The sequence below is a fragment of the Cnephaeus nilssonii genome (assembly GCF_951640355.1).
Source record: "Cnephaeus nilssonii genome assembly, chromosome: 13".
Classification (NCBI taxonomy): domain Eukaryota; kingdom Metazoa; phylum Chordata; class Mammalia; order Chiroptera; family Vespertilionidae; genus Cnephaeus; species Cnephaeus nilssonii.
The window spans coordinates 31766668-31783434 of record NC_137084.1 but is presented as its reverse complement, the minus strand read 5'-3'; the positions used below and the strand labels follow the sequence as shown (position 1 = coordinate 31783434).

The 16767-nt window shown below is 39.1% G+C and overlaps 1 protein-coding gene across 20 annotated transcripts in view; it reads right to left on the bottom strand.

Annotated features, from left to right (window-relative positions):
* Positions 1 to 16767, bottom strand: part of SOX6 (SRY-box transcription factor 6) — a 558867-nt gene that overhangs the window by 91883 nt on the left and 450217 nt on the right. The window lies entirely within an intron of this gene.

The following is a 16767-nucleotide window of genomic DNA, read 5'->3' as shown; positions in this document are numbered from 1 at the left end:
AATAGAACAAATGTTGCTGGTTGGAAGTAAACATGTTTATTATATGGAAATGATTTTACTGTTTTTAACTGAATTTGGTTTTTAATTTCTCAGGGACTTTGAGTTCATGAACACCAGAATCATGCTAATGAACCAAATTCATACCTATGAGGAAATGTACAGATCTATTAAACAGAAATTCCATATTAATAGTATCAATATGAACTGTGCACTTCTAATCAATATTGACAGAGGTAAGAATGTATTTTGAATTAACTTTTAAGTGCTCAAGTAAAATAAGCAAGAAATAATGTATAACATCCTTTTTTTTACTTTCCTCTTCTATTTGCTTTTATTATTATTATTATTATTATTATTTTAAAAAATGTTTTCCCCTACTTCAGAGCCACCTCCACTAAGTGTCATTTTTTAAACTGCAAATTATCAGTATTGCCAATTGGAGAACTTCAGCATATTTTACAGTATGTAAATACACCATCTGTATTCTACAGTAATACCCATGGCTTCCTCCCTAATTAGCAGAAAGGAATGATATCTTACACATAGCAGCCATAGTAAAAGTTATTCAAATAGTGTGTAATAAGCATACACGGTGCTTTATTGTCACTAGATATGATTCTGATAGATAGCTCAATAATCCTCCTTGACAACTCCGTGTAGCAGACGAAGCAGGTAATGGTTAACATAAAGGACTGAAGAAGGGAGTTGGGAAAATAGGGTTTGCATGCTGCTCTGAGAAGCAGTGTAGCACAGTGCACACTCTAGCCAGAAAGAACCAGTTTCTATGATCTCTGCAAGTTATTTCATCTCTGTGGGCCTTAAATCTCCCCATTTTTAAAATTGGCAAAAATAACAGTACCTTCTCCAAAAGGCTGCTGTATGGAGGAAATTAATGCACATAACATACTAAGAAGGGGGAACACTAGAGACTCAATACAGGCAGGCTCTTATTCTTATTCTTATTCTTATTCTTATTCTTATTCTTATTCTTATTCTTATCAGTATATTCTTTTACGGAGATGTTACTCTGAAAATCTTACTCAGAAAAACATTTGGAATTTTGATTTACTTTAGCAAAAGTTAGGGAAACAAAGACGAAGAATACTAGTATATGCTGTCTTTCAGGAGCTCACAGCAAGAACAGGAAGGAGAGGGAGAAAGGCTCAATATGATGAGCGGTAAAGGAAGCATTTATAAATTACTACGAAACATCATCATCAGGCACACTTAGCTATTTGTTTCCAGCTTTATTGAGATACTAGAGGCCCAGTGCATGAAATTTGTGCATGGGGGAGAGGGGTCCCCCTCAGCCCAGCCTGCACCCTCTCCAGTCTGGGACCCCAAGGGGGATGTCCGACTGCCGGTTTAGGCCCGATCCTAAACCGGCAGTCGGACATCCCTCTCACGATCCTGTACTGCTGGCTCCTAATCACTCACCTGCCCGCCTGCCTGGTCACCCCTAACTGCCCCCCCCCCCGCCAACCTGGTCGCCCCTAACTGCCCCCCCTACCGGCCTGGTCACCCCTCATGCCCCCCCCCCCCCCCCGCTGGCCTGGTTGCCCCACGCAGCCTGCTGTTCAGTTTTTTAGTTGTCCCTCACTAACCTCCCTGCCAGCCTGGTCGTAGGCAGCCATCTTGTGAGGGCATGAGGATTAATTTGCATATTACCTATTTATTGTATAGGATAATGGACAACACTGTGAGTTTAAGGTGTACAATGTGATAGCTTTATATATGTCTATTCTATGGAAGTGACGGCCACAATATAGTTGGTTAACACAAACATCATAATTAGTTTGACTGAGGACAGTGAGGTAGGCTTTGCTTACAGAAAAGCCCAGAAAGATATCCTATGTATACTAAAAGTTTAAAAATAATCCTATAAATTTAACAACAACAACAAAATCCTGAGCAGAATAGACACCAATCCCCTGAAACGTTTCATGGTTAAGCTAATAGTTTTTGTTGTGCTTTTAGTAATGCCTCCCCCTCCCAGCCCTCTCCTTTGGGATAATGCCCTAAGGCTGTGCCCCACGGAACTAAGGCCTTCACACTACGACCTGATGTGGCTTTGAGAAAGCCTTGCGATTCATAAAATGTGCCACTGCTCTGGAAAGAGGGCAACCACCCTTGGCTATTCATTTAGGGAACAGAAACTTTGTTTTGTCCATTGTTCAACAGAAAAACCTTCAGGCATTCAAAGTCCTCATTTAGGGGGGCTTGTGCAGAATTTCAATATCTCTGCTAAGCCTACTATAACACCCTTAGAAAAGTCACGTTACACGATGTAAAAATCACAGCTTTAGTTTGTTTAGAGGGCATAATTCCGAGTGGACCATGGAATATTTATGTCGCTATGCAGCTCTTTGAAGGAATAATCTTATGTTTTTGTGCCTGTCGTGGGTCAGAGGTTCAAATCAGCACTTCTTTCTGTCACTCCTTATATGTTGTACTATAATTTATGGCTCAGCAAGAGGACTCATAAAACAAAAGTGTCTATTTTATTTCAGCAACTAATTCTAGTTAATCAAAGATTTCCAGCCAAACAACCCAGCATGAAACTCTGCATGGAAAATATGAGGAGAACAAAGCATTTTGTCAAATAACACATCTCGTGATGTAAACACATATGTCTCTTAAGGGAAATTTTATCGTTTCCACATTATCGGCGTACAAAAGGAGCATTCTTGTCCCAGACCTGGTGCGACTGTGGAGTCATCGTCATTGGAAGCAAGAGCCTGATTAGGTTCCCACACAGATATGAATAGACTTTCCTTTTTTAGTGAAATCGCTGCTTTTATTCCTTTTTCAAACAGGCTGGTAATTGTCACCCTAAAAACACTGAATTGTACTCGGGCAACATTTGTTTCTGTTCTTTTCTCCCATCTTTTTAGGATCAGCCAACAACATTACTATCCCTTCTGGTTGGTCCTCTCCTGGAAAGTCTGAGTTAATCCACAGCTGTGTGAATGTGAAAAAGGGACACAGCAGGCTAAGTCTGTTGGGTCTCTTGTCTGCTAATAAAGTGCACAGTCTGCAGGACAGATGTTAAGAGGATCTGTTAAATAAGTCAGTGGCAGAGATCCTGACCTCTGCCAGGGAACATTTTATTATTCCAGAAAGGGGCATAATTGCAAGGCATTAACAATTAGAAGAACCATAGCTTTTCTTTATAGATTTTTACTCCTTGCCTCATCATTTGTTTGAAATACAGCAGCAAGGCCTATTCACCGGGAAGCAATGTGCTAAATAGGACTGGGTTCAGTACAAACTGCAGAAAACAAGATTTCTCGAAATCCCAGAGAAATCGTTGGACCCTGGCTTTCCTTCAGTTTTAAAGAGTATTGTTTATTCTGTGTGTATCATTACACTCTTCGTACAGTTTCACGTGCCACAGGGTGCCATTGTACTAAAGGGACTGTGACTCTCACCAAACACAGTTCCCTGGCTATTAAATCTAGTGTAATGGGACATGTAAACTAGAGATCAAATTAATAGAGGAATATCACATCATAAAATTGTTCACTGTACCTTACACCACTTTGCCATTTATGGTGTGAGTAGAATCATGTCTACCACATGCATTGCAAACTCCCAAGCATGGCGAAAACGGCACTCTGTGATCTGACCCTTCGCTTACCTCTCCAGTCTCACCGACCACTGCTCTTGTGCACTCAGCCTGCGCTGGACTGGCCTTGACTGAACGTGCTACGCTGCCTATTGCTTTACACATGTGGGCCAGCTGTGTCCTTTGTCTGGAGTGCTTTTCCTCTTCTCTGCATCTCGGCCACTCGGCATCCTCACCCCCATTAACCTTGTAAACTTCCACTCTCAAGATTCTATTTTTAACATCACCTCACGCATGAAGATCACCAATACTTCCCCAGGCAGAGCTTAACACTTCCTCCTCCCATATAATTTTTACTCTGGAAACACATCTATTTTTAACAATTTATCACATTGCTTACTAGACTGTGGGCCCTCTGAGGGCAGGGATCAAGTTCTACTGAACAGAAGAGAGGGCTTACTGCACAGCAGGCACTGAATAAATATTCGGGGAGTTAATGTGTTACTGAACTAATGAAATAATTTGTCCTTTTCTCATGTAATAATTACTTACGTAAATTAATATAAGTTTATACTCTGGCCTTGTCACTACTACCAGCACTGTTACATGGTCTTATATTTTAATATGCTTTATTTTGTTCTTTTAAAGGATAATTTTCATTAGGTTGGTTCATTCAATTTCAAAAGATATATCTCTGCAAAAGCTCATAGATAAAAGCATGAGATATACTGTCCTCTTGGCCACGTTTTAATTCAGTTCAATTCATCCAAAATTTATTTACAAGACACAGTCAAATTTAGTTCTTCACACTGTTGCCTCACAATTCTATGCATCCTAACCCAGGCCACTTACAAGCTGTGTGGCTAAGGTCAAGTTAATTCATCTCTCTGGGCCTCAGTCTCTTCAACTGTAAAACCAAGTGATTCACATAATACTTGACAGTGTGCAAAGCACTTTTCACAGGCATTATCTTATTTACTCTTTACAATTGCCCTATGGGGGTATTACTCCTAATCCCATTAGTTAGAATCTGGGTATAGGAAGATTAATTTTCTAAAACTCATGGAACCAGTGGAAGGGTTGGGATTTGACCCTCAAGGATGCTGAGGGCCTTTTTAGCTCTGGAAGTCCATGCAATTTCACAATCTCATTGTCTATTTGTGAAGGCAAAGCTTTCAATGTGGTAGTATCTTTTCTTGATTAGTAGAAAGTCCGGTTTAAAGTACCTTAATCACTGGCTTGTTATTTGGATTAGAAGATTTCAAAGAGTCTATATACAACCAGCTTCGTCAATCAGTAAATGAGTATATTTATACACACATATAATAAACTAGAAGCCCAGCACACGGATTCGTGCACCAGTGGGGTCCCTCAGCCTGGCCTGTGGGGATTGGACTGAAACTGGCTCTCCGACATCCCCTGAGGGGTCCCAGATTGCAAGAGGGCGGTTCTCGGGTGATGCACCTGGAATCAGGCTCCTCCTCTCTGGTTCCGAGTGCATCACCAGAGAACCGAAGCTGCCAAGTCACCACAGCTCAGCAGCTCCTACATTGAGCATCTGTCCCCTGGTGGTCAGTGTGCATCATAGCTACTGGTCAGAGCATCTGCCCCTTGGTGGTCATCGTACATTATAGCTACCAGCTGGTCAGCTGGTCGACCAGTCCACCGGTCGCTTAGGCTTTTATATATATTGATGACCACCCTTATATTATCTGTTCTTATCACTGTGAAGTATTGCTCATTTAATTTATTTCCTTCCTAGACTAATACTATAAAAAAGGCAGGAACTTGTTTAGCTTGCTTGCTTAGTAGAGTACTAAAGTATATAGCACATGTTTTAAAAATATCAGCTAAATTAATGAATAAATAAGAGAGATAAGGACATGGAGAGAAATGATGTTTATAGAGTATCAACTATATAGCAACATTGTGCTAAGTAACTGCTTACATTACTTCATTTAATATTCATAGTATGGGAGTTTCTGTTATCTCCATTTCACAGATGAGGAGAATGAGGTGCAGAGAAAATGAGCTCAACTTCACAGAGCTCTCTCTTTTTTTTTTTAATCCTTACCCGAGGATATTTTCCCATTGATTTCAGAGAGAGTGGAAGAGAGAGGGAAAGACAGAGCGAAATATTGATGTGAGAGAAACACATTGATTGGTTGCCTCCTGCACAGGCCCGACCAGGGCCTGGGCTGGGGAGGAGTGCGTGCCCTTGACCAGAATCAAACCCAGGACCCTTTGGTCCAAAGGCTGACACTCTATCCACTTAGCCAAACCGGCTAGGGCTAAAGCTCTTTTAACTGAAGGGGTCTTGTGGAACCAAGCACTGCTTTCTTGAAACCTCCAAACTATTCACGATTGTATAGACGAAAAACATGTCAGAGAGCCAGCTAGCTGCTGGATAAAAAGTAAGCATGTTGTTCCAGTGTATGGCTGTCAATCACCACCTGATGGTACACAGTCATTTTCCTGTTTCATGGGAGGTACATCTGAATGTGATGATAGTGATTTATAATCAGGAAATGTGGAAGAGGTGGTATGGTTGGACATAAGTGAATTGTATATGACTATTTAGTCCTGCAACTAAGAAATCCCTTTTTATTAAAACTATTGCTAAATGGATAGAGAAGTGACAGCCAGGCCTCTACTATCTCAACATGGCTTCTCGCTCTTGTTCTTACTCTCACCTGTACTGTCTGAGCTAATGATTTATGCATTATTTGGAGACTCTCTTTTTAAGCAGACTGAGTGATAATTCATTGAGGATGTGATGCTAAATCACTTTTTCTACAGAGTTTTTAAAATGGGCCTCTGAGAAGGAGTTTGATACAATTCAATGACTGAAGTAATACCTTTGTCCATTTGAGCATTAAATGGTCCGTTGAAATACAGCTTAGTTAGAGAGAACTTCAGAAAATAGTACTTTCTAATTTTTTTTTTAATTTCTCTCCTAGTTGACTAGAGCAGAGCTTGGAAAATGCAGCTCAATCACTTTCCACAGTCCCTCAGGTCAGCCTCTCACCAGTGTTAATTAAATATAACCCCCTTAGAATATGTGAGGTTAAGTGAGAGCACCATAGCTCTCTTCTCCAATATATTACTGTGAACACAAATGGCCATAATCTGTTTATAAGACTTCTGTGAGCACAGAGGTCTCACTAATGAAAAAGTAGAAGAGAAAAAGCAACATAATGTGACAACATACATTTTAAACAATCCATCTCCACATCCATTGCGCTTAAACAACACATATCGTAAAGGAAATTGGGGTAACAGATGATTTCATCTCTGGGTAGCAAGTGCAGAGCAGTTTGCAGTGTGATAAAGAGCAACTATGAAAGCCAGTGCAGAATTCAGTCTATTGCTCCCCTAAAAATCATCCTTCCCATCAACAAAGATAATTTTCTACCAGCAGCTAAAGGATTAGTGTATTTTCTCTTTTTAGCGAATGTTGTATCTTCAGTAGCACAACTTGGTCAAACTCTAAAATTGGAAAACTGCTAAAATAAAGGCTCTATACTAACCATTTTAAATGAAAAAGTCCCTTTAAGACACTGGGTTTATGGTTCTAAAAAGTTTCATGCACTGTCCAGGGCTATTTGTAAATTAAATTGTTTAAAATAAAGCTCTTCAATACTCTATAATTAGTCTTGTCTCTCTGAACATGACTTTACTGTAAATGCTCCTTCCTGACTCTCCTATTATCCCAAGATTCCTGAGAAGAAAGCAGCCAAGCGATAATTCAACATTATTGCTGCTTCAGTGCACTAATCGCTTAAAGAGCAGCAAAGACTCTATGCTCTCTGCCCCATGGCTCCCGCAGCCTCCTGGTCTGAGACAGACATTCCGACCCAGCCATGTCCAGATGTCAAGAGGAATCCCCAGCTCCTGATGCAGCAGGCGCTCCATTCCAGTATGGTCAAACATCTGCTTCATCTGCTGGCATGCAACCTGCTGAACACGCTCAGAGGGCAGCGCGGGCTGGGGATGGGCAAGGACACACTCCCAGCGACTCCAGGAGACTCATCAAAACTTCGAAATTATGAGACAGCCCCAGCAACTCTCAAAAGAATAGAGCTCTGGCATTCAGCAGAAACATTTTAAACACTTTACTCAGAAGAAAGCTACAGAATACGATAAGACAGATTGCATGATAGTTCTTCTGATCCTTGCTCAATTCTGTTAGGCCTCAAGTTTCTTCTGGGCAGTTAGCTAGACATTTGGAACATGCACAAACTCTTTGGGATCCAGAGAATGTCATGTTGACTTTGAAATTTTTCCCTTTTATAATTTCATTAAATTACTTTTAATTTACTTGAATATCATAATAAGAGAAGAGTAAGTTACGCAAGAGAGCTTCTAAGTGACTGTCCTTCTTACGTATTAGTTAGCACAGTTTAAAGCAAAGAATCCTGGTCAAGAAGTACATTTTAAAATACACTTAAATCATCTATTATAGTCCTATTTTGTTCAATAGATTAATAATCTGACCCAAGTCACTTACCTATCTGAGCCTCATTTTCTCCTTCTAAAATATGGTGATAATATCAAAGCACATTTATTATAAAGCCCACATATAAATTACTTATTAAACTGGAAAAGATTATATAACATGTGTTACATATGTATACACATGTATACATGTGTATAAATGTATACATATATAATATCCGCACCATTCTTATATCTGCTTTGTTTTGTTTTTAGAAAGAAATCAAGGCTTCCTTTGTAATATCCAATTCACACAGCTAATACAAGTGTTCTGCCAAAAATGATTCCACTCATCTGATGGAATCTCAACAGCATCCTATAGAAGCTAATAAACCGCTCCCAGGCCCCATCCAAATTTCATATTTACTTCACTCTGAAAGATAGCCTTATATACCACAACAGTCAGAAATTATATTCCTCCACTTAAAGCCAGAGTATATGGCAGTGATGGGCAACCTTTTGAGCTTGGTGTGTCAAACTTCGCCAAAAAACTGAGCATAACTTGGGTAATGTGTCACTTTGAGGAAAAAACTAACTCCAAGACTCTAGTCGCAAATGTTTCATCCTCAGGAGCAGCAAATGTTTCATCCTCGGCATGCGGCCACGTGTCATCAGAAATGGCTACGCGTGTCAGTGCTGACACGCGTGTCATAGGTTCGCCATCACTGGTATATGGTATGCTTCATACAATTGAAACGATGAACTTGGCCCAGCCATTGTGGCTCAGTGGTTGAGCGTCCACCTTTGAACCAGGAGGTCACGGTTCAATTCCCAGTCAGGGCACATTCCCAGGTTGCAGGCTTGATCCCCAGTGGGGGGCGTGCAAGAGGCAGCTGATCAATGATTTTCTCTCATCATTGATGTTTCTCTCTCTCTCTCCCTCTCCCTTTCTCTCTCTGAAATCAATAGAAACATTTTTAAAAAAGAAAAGAAATGATGAGCCTGAGGAGAATTGTGACTGTTCTAGTGAGAAGTCACTGGCTAGAATAAAAGTCTTATTTTTGAATATCAAAATGAAACTAAGAACTGAGGCTAAACAATCAAATAAGTCTCGATCTGCCCACCTAGGTTCAGCTGCACAGGGAGCTGGGTGGGATATTCTGTTAAAATGACTAAGATTTGTAAGCCAAGTCTTTACTATAGTTTGTTTCCCTATTTTTCCTTCTCAGACGAGGATGTAAACTCCATGAGAGCAAGAACTTTGTTTTATTTACTGATATTGCCCTAGTATCTAGAACAGGTTTTCTCAACTTTAATACTACTGATTTTTGGACTGGATAATTCTTTGCTATGAGGGTGTGTCCTGTGCATTGAGGGTATTCAGTAGCATCTCTGGTCTGTCTACCCACTAGATGCCAGTGACCTCTTCATCCCCACCTCAAGTCAGATCTATCAAAAATATCTCCAGATATTGTCAGCTGAACCCTGGGGACAACATGCCTCCAGTTGAGGACCACTGATCTAGAATAGTACCTTGCACATAATAGACACTAAATAAATATTTTTTGAATAATTGAATGATTAAATTTATTGTTTGGATTTTCATACAAACTTTTTCAAATTTCCTGAACATGATCCCTTATTTATAACCTTCCTTTTTTAAAAAAAAGATGTTGATATTACCCTAACACACAAAAAGGGTTATGTCATTGTAACAATCAGATTCAAAGCTTAGTGTAATTTCAAGTAACATGATTTTTTTTCATTTAATTTAAAGGAATAAGTGAATTAGAGTGAAAAATTGATAAACAGTCCAAACATGGACTGTCCTAGACTCTCGATTACAATAATTACAGGCTGTTGTTGTTCCTTGTGATTAAGCCCCTATCCCAGTGGTCGGCAAACTCAATAGTCAACAGAGTGGCAAACAGTGGCTCGCGAGCCGCAGTTTGCCGACCACTGGTCTAGGTTAAAAGCACCTCTATTTCAAACTGGAGACAAGTGAGCACTATGTTGCACTTTGCAGGGTTTGAAAAAGTCAACACTTGTGTACATTTTAAGTAATAAATATCACATATTTATTTTTTATTAAGTTCATGCTGCTCAAGGTCAATAGCATTAGGCAAATTACTGATGAAATACCGAAAATTGAGATGATATAGATATAGATAGACATAGACATAGACATAGACATAGACATAGACATAGACATAGACATAGACATAGACATAGATATAGATGATATAGATATTATTTCAAAGGTTGGTTATAGTTATTAAGCTGACTTATTCTATGTTTGGAAACTGGAGTGAAGCATTTTCTAAAATACTATAACTTTTCTTTAACCCTCACCCAACGATATGTTTATTGATTTGAGAGAGAGAGAGAGAGAGAGAGAGAGAGAGACATTGATGTGAGAGAGAAACGTTGATCAGTTGCTTCCTGTACACGCCCTAGCAAGGGATTAAACCTGCAACTTAGGCATGTTCCCTGACTGGAACTGAACCTACAGCCTTCCGATGTATGGGACAACGCTCCAACCAAGCCATACCCGCCAGGGCAAACACCAGAACATTTTGCTTTCTAACCTTCCAATATATCCTCAATCACATCATCTCTCTGATTTTCAAGGTAGTTCATAATAAACAGACAGATATATGATATGATACATGGTACCAACCAAACAATAACTCAAAATCCAGTTTGGTAAAAAAAAAAAAAAAAAAAAAAAAGGAATAAAACTACCTGTCACTTTTTTAGAAAACAGCACCTACTGGTAACATAGAGTCTAAATACCAGTATTCATAAACTGGGAGCTCTCTATTGAGTGGCTTAATTAGTGAGGCTGGAGCTAACTGAATGTTGGTGGAAATTGTATATTAGTAAAGATACAGGACTGCATTGATTTTGTAGTCCCCAGGTCCTGGGCTCCTACTAAGCCATCTCTAAGAGTATAACTGAACATTCCAGCAATCAAATTACTTAAATACAGTGATTAACAGGGCTTAAGTAAGAAATGTTGTGCTCTCTTAACTTTTAGGTATTACCTTAAAACCAACTGAAAATACATTTTCTAAAAGAAAGTCCAGTTTAATCTAATGTTTTAATTTGTGAGTAGGTATAAACTTATTCTGTTTCACTGAATACAATAAGATTTCTAAATGCTAGTAAATATCTTCATATTTTACATCCTTCTCTGAATCTGCCTATATTTCTTTTTTTAAAATATATTTTATTGATTTTTTTTTTACAGAGAGGAAAGGAGAGAGATAGAGAGTTAGAAACGTTGATGAGAGAAAAACATCGATCAGCTGCCTCCTGCACACTCCCTACTGGGTATGTGCCTGCAACCAAGGTACATGCCCTTGACTGGAATCGAACCTGGGACCCTTGAGTCTGCAGGCCGATGCTCTATCCACTGAGCAAAACCGGCCAGAGCTGCCTATATTTCTTTTACCTACATCAGGATTCTCCTGGTGCCTGCTATTTTTTTTTAAAGAAGACTATCTAGAAATGAAAAGCTGTTTACATAAAATAATGCTTCCTAAAGAGAAAGTACTTGATTGAATATATATAAAAAAAAAGTTTTCATAGAAGCTCAGGCCCCAGAAGGCCCCCAAAGATAAAATTCATTAATTTATCAAATATTGAACCAGGCAATATTCAGGATTCAACAGTACACAAAAGAGACTTAAGTCCCTGAATTCAGTGACTTATATTCTAGTAAATTAGAGTTACCCATCAGAAACACTTTAGGCAGAGAAGCTAGAGTAGAATTGACTGCTTATTGGGATGTTGGAAAGTATTCCCTTATTTCGATGACTTTTTTTTTTTTTTTTTGGAAACCTAACACATGCCTCATAATCCCATTTACTATTCATAAAAACCCTGCAAATAAATAGCCACTTTTTATAATGAACAAACTCTAAAAAGAAGGTAATTTGAAACCAGTACAGGACAACATAGCAAGTAATAGTGGAAACTTTAATCCAATAAACTGACTCCAAAGTGGAGCTCACTCCATTAGCCTCAGTTCATCTAATCCAAGCTATAAGGGTCCTCCCAAGTTCCATCACACTCTAAAGTCAAAGGGGTGAGGGAAGGCTGATTAAGAGAAAGTAAGCATTTCTCCTCAAAGCACAACCCCATGGTTGGCATCCTCAAAACAAGCTTTGAATCAGTGCATTCCTTTTTCTTCACTGGGTAGCCAGTAATAGGCCACTCTAATCAACTCTTTATTCAGCTCTCTATTAGAAATCACAACCTCTCCAGCCTACCCAGCAAAACTAGCTCACCCTCCCATTCCTCCACAGCACTGAGGCATGTTTGGGACTGCAAACAAGAGGACGGGGTAGGAGCCAGGAAGAGCATCTAAATACAACACCATAAAGATTCAGGCTGGAACGGAAATAGAGATAGAGCATTCTCAAGGTTGATGGGCACTTCTTCCCTTTCCATTTGTAGCATGGAAATTGTCAATATCATTTAAATAAAATATGTGTTTGGATTGACTTTTGCAGAAACTTCCATTGTTCTCCATCTTTGCAAACTTGGCAAGACTTAAATAGTTTCATTTAAGAATAACTTATAGTTGATAGGTTTTTCTAGTATTTTAAGGCTCCAATTATATTCCTTTCCTCACATCTTCCCTGAACTATACATAGTGCCCATCAAATAAAAGTGAAAATGCATTTATATTGTTTTTTACATTTTTTCATATTTAATTCCTTTCATTTAGACGACTACCCGTACTATCATTATAAGAACGCATCCGTTAAAATATGTTCCAACTAAAGCTTGGTAGGCTTTGAATGCTCGATAAAAATCATCCTCTGAGGCTAATGAAGACAGAAATTCTGCCTGTACCAATATTAAGTTTGTTTTCTCCAGTGATTCAGAGAAGTGAGCAATCTGTCAGTAATGCATTGAGTGAAATTACTTGTCTTGTAGGAATAACTGCTGACAGTCACTGTATCTCAGGGCTGACCCCAACATCTCCCTGCTGACAAACAAATTACTGCGTCTAACTTTGAAAAGGTAACTAGCTTGTTTTTAATTTTGATTGGTCTTTCAGAATCCCTTATACTTACACACAGTCCCATCCTTCATTGTATTAAAAAAAAAAAAAAGCAACAGAATGTGTTTTGGGTGGGTAGGTTTGAATTAATGAGTAAAGGGGGGAAAACGTAAAGAAAGAAAGCCTTACCGTTTGGAGCTAAGAAAAAGAACTGTTATTGCTTCTTCCCGAGACTGTTGTGCAGATAAAACTGGTGAGTATGTCTACCCAACATTAAGACTGGCAGTGCCGCCAGTGACTGACTGGGTGAGTGAACACATTACCGAGACAGTATTGTAGGAATTAATTTTCTTCAATAAAGTGATTTTTAAGGCTCATATATTTCACAATCTAAACATATGTCACTGTTTCATAAACAAAATAAATGGATTAAAATAATACATTACCAATATGCTGACATGTGGAGATGTTTTAATTAGAAATTCTTAAGCTGTGTGATATTTAACTGCTGTATTTGCTAAAGAGAGCATGTATCATTTAATAAGAAGGCATGAGACAGGTGTATCATTTTGCATGACATGGTTCCAGATTGTGTTTACTATAAGCTACAACTATGAGGCAACATTACTCCTAATTAAAAACAAAATTAAACAAGATCACCTTAAGGATCTATTATATTGAAAGTCATCACCTACAATGAATCAATACACCGAAACCACTTTTTCCTTTAAAAAAAAAAAAAAAGTCATTCAGAGCTTAGTTTCTAAGACGATATTTCTTCAGAAACTATCTAACATCTTAGCTATTTAAAGGCCAAATTTACATGACCACCTCATTATACTGGTCCCCCTTCCTTAACATTCTTCTTGACTTACTTGAAGGACCAATGCTAACATAGCTGAGGAAAGCAAATGGCAACTGGTCCTGAAATTTATCTGGGTAGAGAATTGGAATAAGTAGCAATATAACATATTGTTTACTGTAGCAAACGCCCTCTGTTCTCTAAAGGTCAAAAAACACAGTAACCTTAGAGTTACAGTTTCTGATTGTTCCCAGGGTTAAAAACATTATCAAAATTAATGGTTCAAGCCCCTCAACCTTCAGATATATGAGTATGCATGACTCCATCTGCTGAACTGTTCAACTAAAAATAGCATTCTTTGGCCTGCTCTCTTCTAATATTGTGCCCCTGAGACAGAAAGAAACCATGCCTTAGATTAGCTCAGAAAACCAACGACGTAAAAAGAAATATTTCCTGCATCTTCTTTATTCCAGAGAAAGACAGAACTGGAATGTACTAATGTAAGAAGGGTTTTTCCACTTCAAATATCTTTTCTCTACTTGATAACAAAATGTTGGGCTCCCAGGGTGTGCCCATAAACACTATTAAGATTTAACCAGGCTTATAACTGTTAGAAGTAACAACCTTTAAAGGACAAGTTAACTGTGACATCAGATAGGACCAGTGCTGAGCAATGCAGCAGGGCGGGTGTGGGGGTGGTGGTGGAGTGGTGGTGGTGGTGGTGGTGGTGGTAGTGGTGGTGGTGGTGGTGGTGATGGTGGTGGTGGTGGTGGTGGTATGTACGTATTATGGACATTTTTTTTTACTAAGAATCTCTGTTTAGAAATAAAACAAGTAAACATACTTGCAATGCTTCCTTAGTATCAACAGTTTATCATGATAATGATTGTTGGAGCTGTGACATTTTAGCTTGTCCAAGAAGGGGAGAAAACCTTAGCTAGAAAAGAAAGCAGACTTTAAAATCAATAAAGCAAGCTATTATGAAATGTTCTCTTTAGTCTTGCTCAAAACTTTACATGTTAATGTCTGTAGCAGCTTCGATATGAGTGTCTACTCTGCTGTTCATAAACATCCCAATAAACATGTTAGCCTAACACCTGGAAAGTTTAGGCAATCTGCCTTTCAAACAAGGTCGAGCTTTTCTAACCAGGGTACCATACAAGCAAACAGAACAAAGGTTTCCTAACATGCAGGAAAAACTTGCAAAAAAATGGAAGCAAGAAAACAGAGCAAGGATAAACAGAAACCCAAGAAATTCTCAAACCAGCCCAAACTCAAACTGCAAAGCGGTGAGGGCTCCTGCTTAAATGGGTTCTCTATTTAGCCTAAGAAAAGTGACAGACGTCGGCATATGTTGTGCTTCTCGATCAGCATGGCTATAGCAACACCCAGATCTGGCCCTCACGTGTATGACATTATGGCATCAAAGCCCGACAGAAGCCAGACTTGACAGCATCAGGCGCCCGTGATGCTGTGACAGAAAGAAGTCAACTTAAGTGACTTGTGAAAAATGAGTAAACGAAAATCTGGGTAGATAACCAGCTACGAGAAGGTTGATGGGGTAAACCTCAACACTTCGAGAGAACATAAACGTCAAAGAGGAGAGGAGGTCACCTGCTTTCACATTCTTTCAAGCACTTAAAAGTTTAACAAACTAGCTGTCCCTGAGAGGGTAAGCTTGCTAACTGTTTTCACGTGGAAAGCTTCTTCTTCATGTCCCATGTCTATTTAGCAATCAATCCCAAACACAGATTTTCAGAATGTCCAGAGATGTGGTATCTTTTCTACATCCAAAAGCCTTAGGAGAGAAATCCTTTCTGGTTGTATAGCAGACAGCAGATACTGAGAGTCTATGCCTGGTCATGCCTGGGTGGAAACCCCCGTATACCGCATATCAAAGGGAACGGGTGGGAGCAAGGGGGCAGCGAGCTCTGGAACTCTTCCCTAGGCTGTTTCCAAGCTGGCCTTTGATCTTGTCCTCTTCTTTCTTCTCTGGAGTAAACGTTATCATTTTCCAAAAATGTAGATTCAAAAGCAGCAGAGAAGAAGTCACATGGACACTTTATTGAATAGATAGTATGCAATATGTATAACTTGCAGAGCCAATAGAAGCTGAATATACAACGTTGGCCAGCTGTAATTACTTTCTGTTTTTCTTTTTTTGAATTGGGCTTCCTATCCTCAGTTAGAATATAAAATGTAGTATTACATCTAACCGAGAACGTCAAAGTGTGTTTCAGTTTGAGGTAATCTGTCTCCATTGTGTGTGTGTGTGTGTGTGTGTGTGTGTGTGTGTGTGTGTGTGTGATTCAACAGCTAGCTGGCAACTCGCCAGTACCTGAGAGTCCCAAAGAGGAACACCAATGATATAGGAAAGGAATCAAGCACGAAATCAGAGAACAACTAGGTCCCTGTAGAAGAAAAGGACTTGGTTTTCAAAAGAGCCATATAAGTAAGCCATCTTCTCCCAAGTAGTAAGAATACCAGACACACACACACACACACACACACACACACACACACACACACACACCAAAAAACTAACTAACTAACTAAGAGCTTTCCTGGAAGTTAAATATGAAAGGAATACTATCAAAATGTATGGGGCGAAAAGCAACCAGCCAGGCCCAGGCACCCATCCCTACTTCAGCCTGAGAAAACTAAGTTAAGAAACCTGAATTAGGTAGAGTTAGAAATCCTAGGTAAAAACTTTGACTCCAGGAATATTTTGTAGCCTTGGTCAAAAAAACTTGACATCTCTGAACCTCTGTTGTTTATCTGTACAAGCAGAACTCTATTCTATCAGCTTCACAGAGTTTTATGTGGTCAAATGAGATTTTTTGTAATGTTTAAGTGTGTGTGTGTGTTTTAACATTATACGTCACTACACATTTAAAAAAGTAAAAATAAGTAAAGAAAATAAAGATGGTTTGAAAACACACA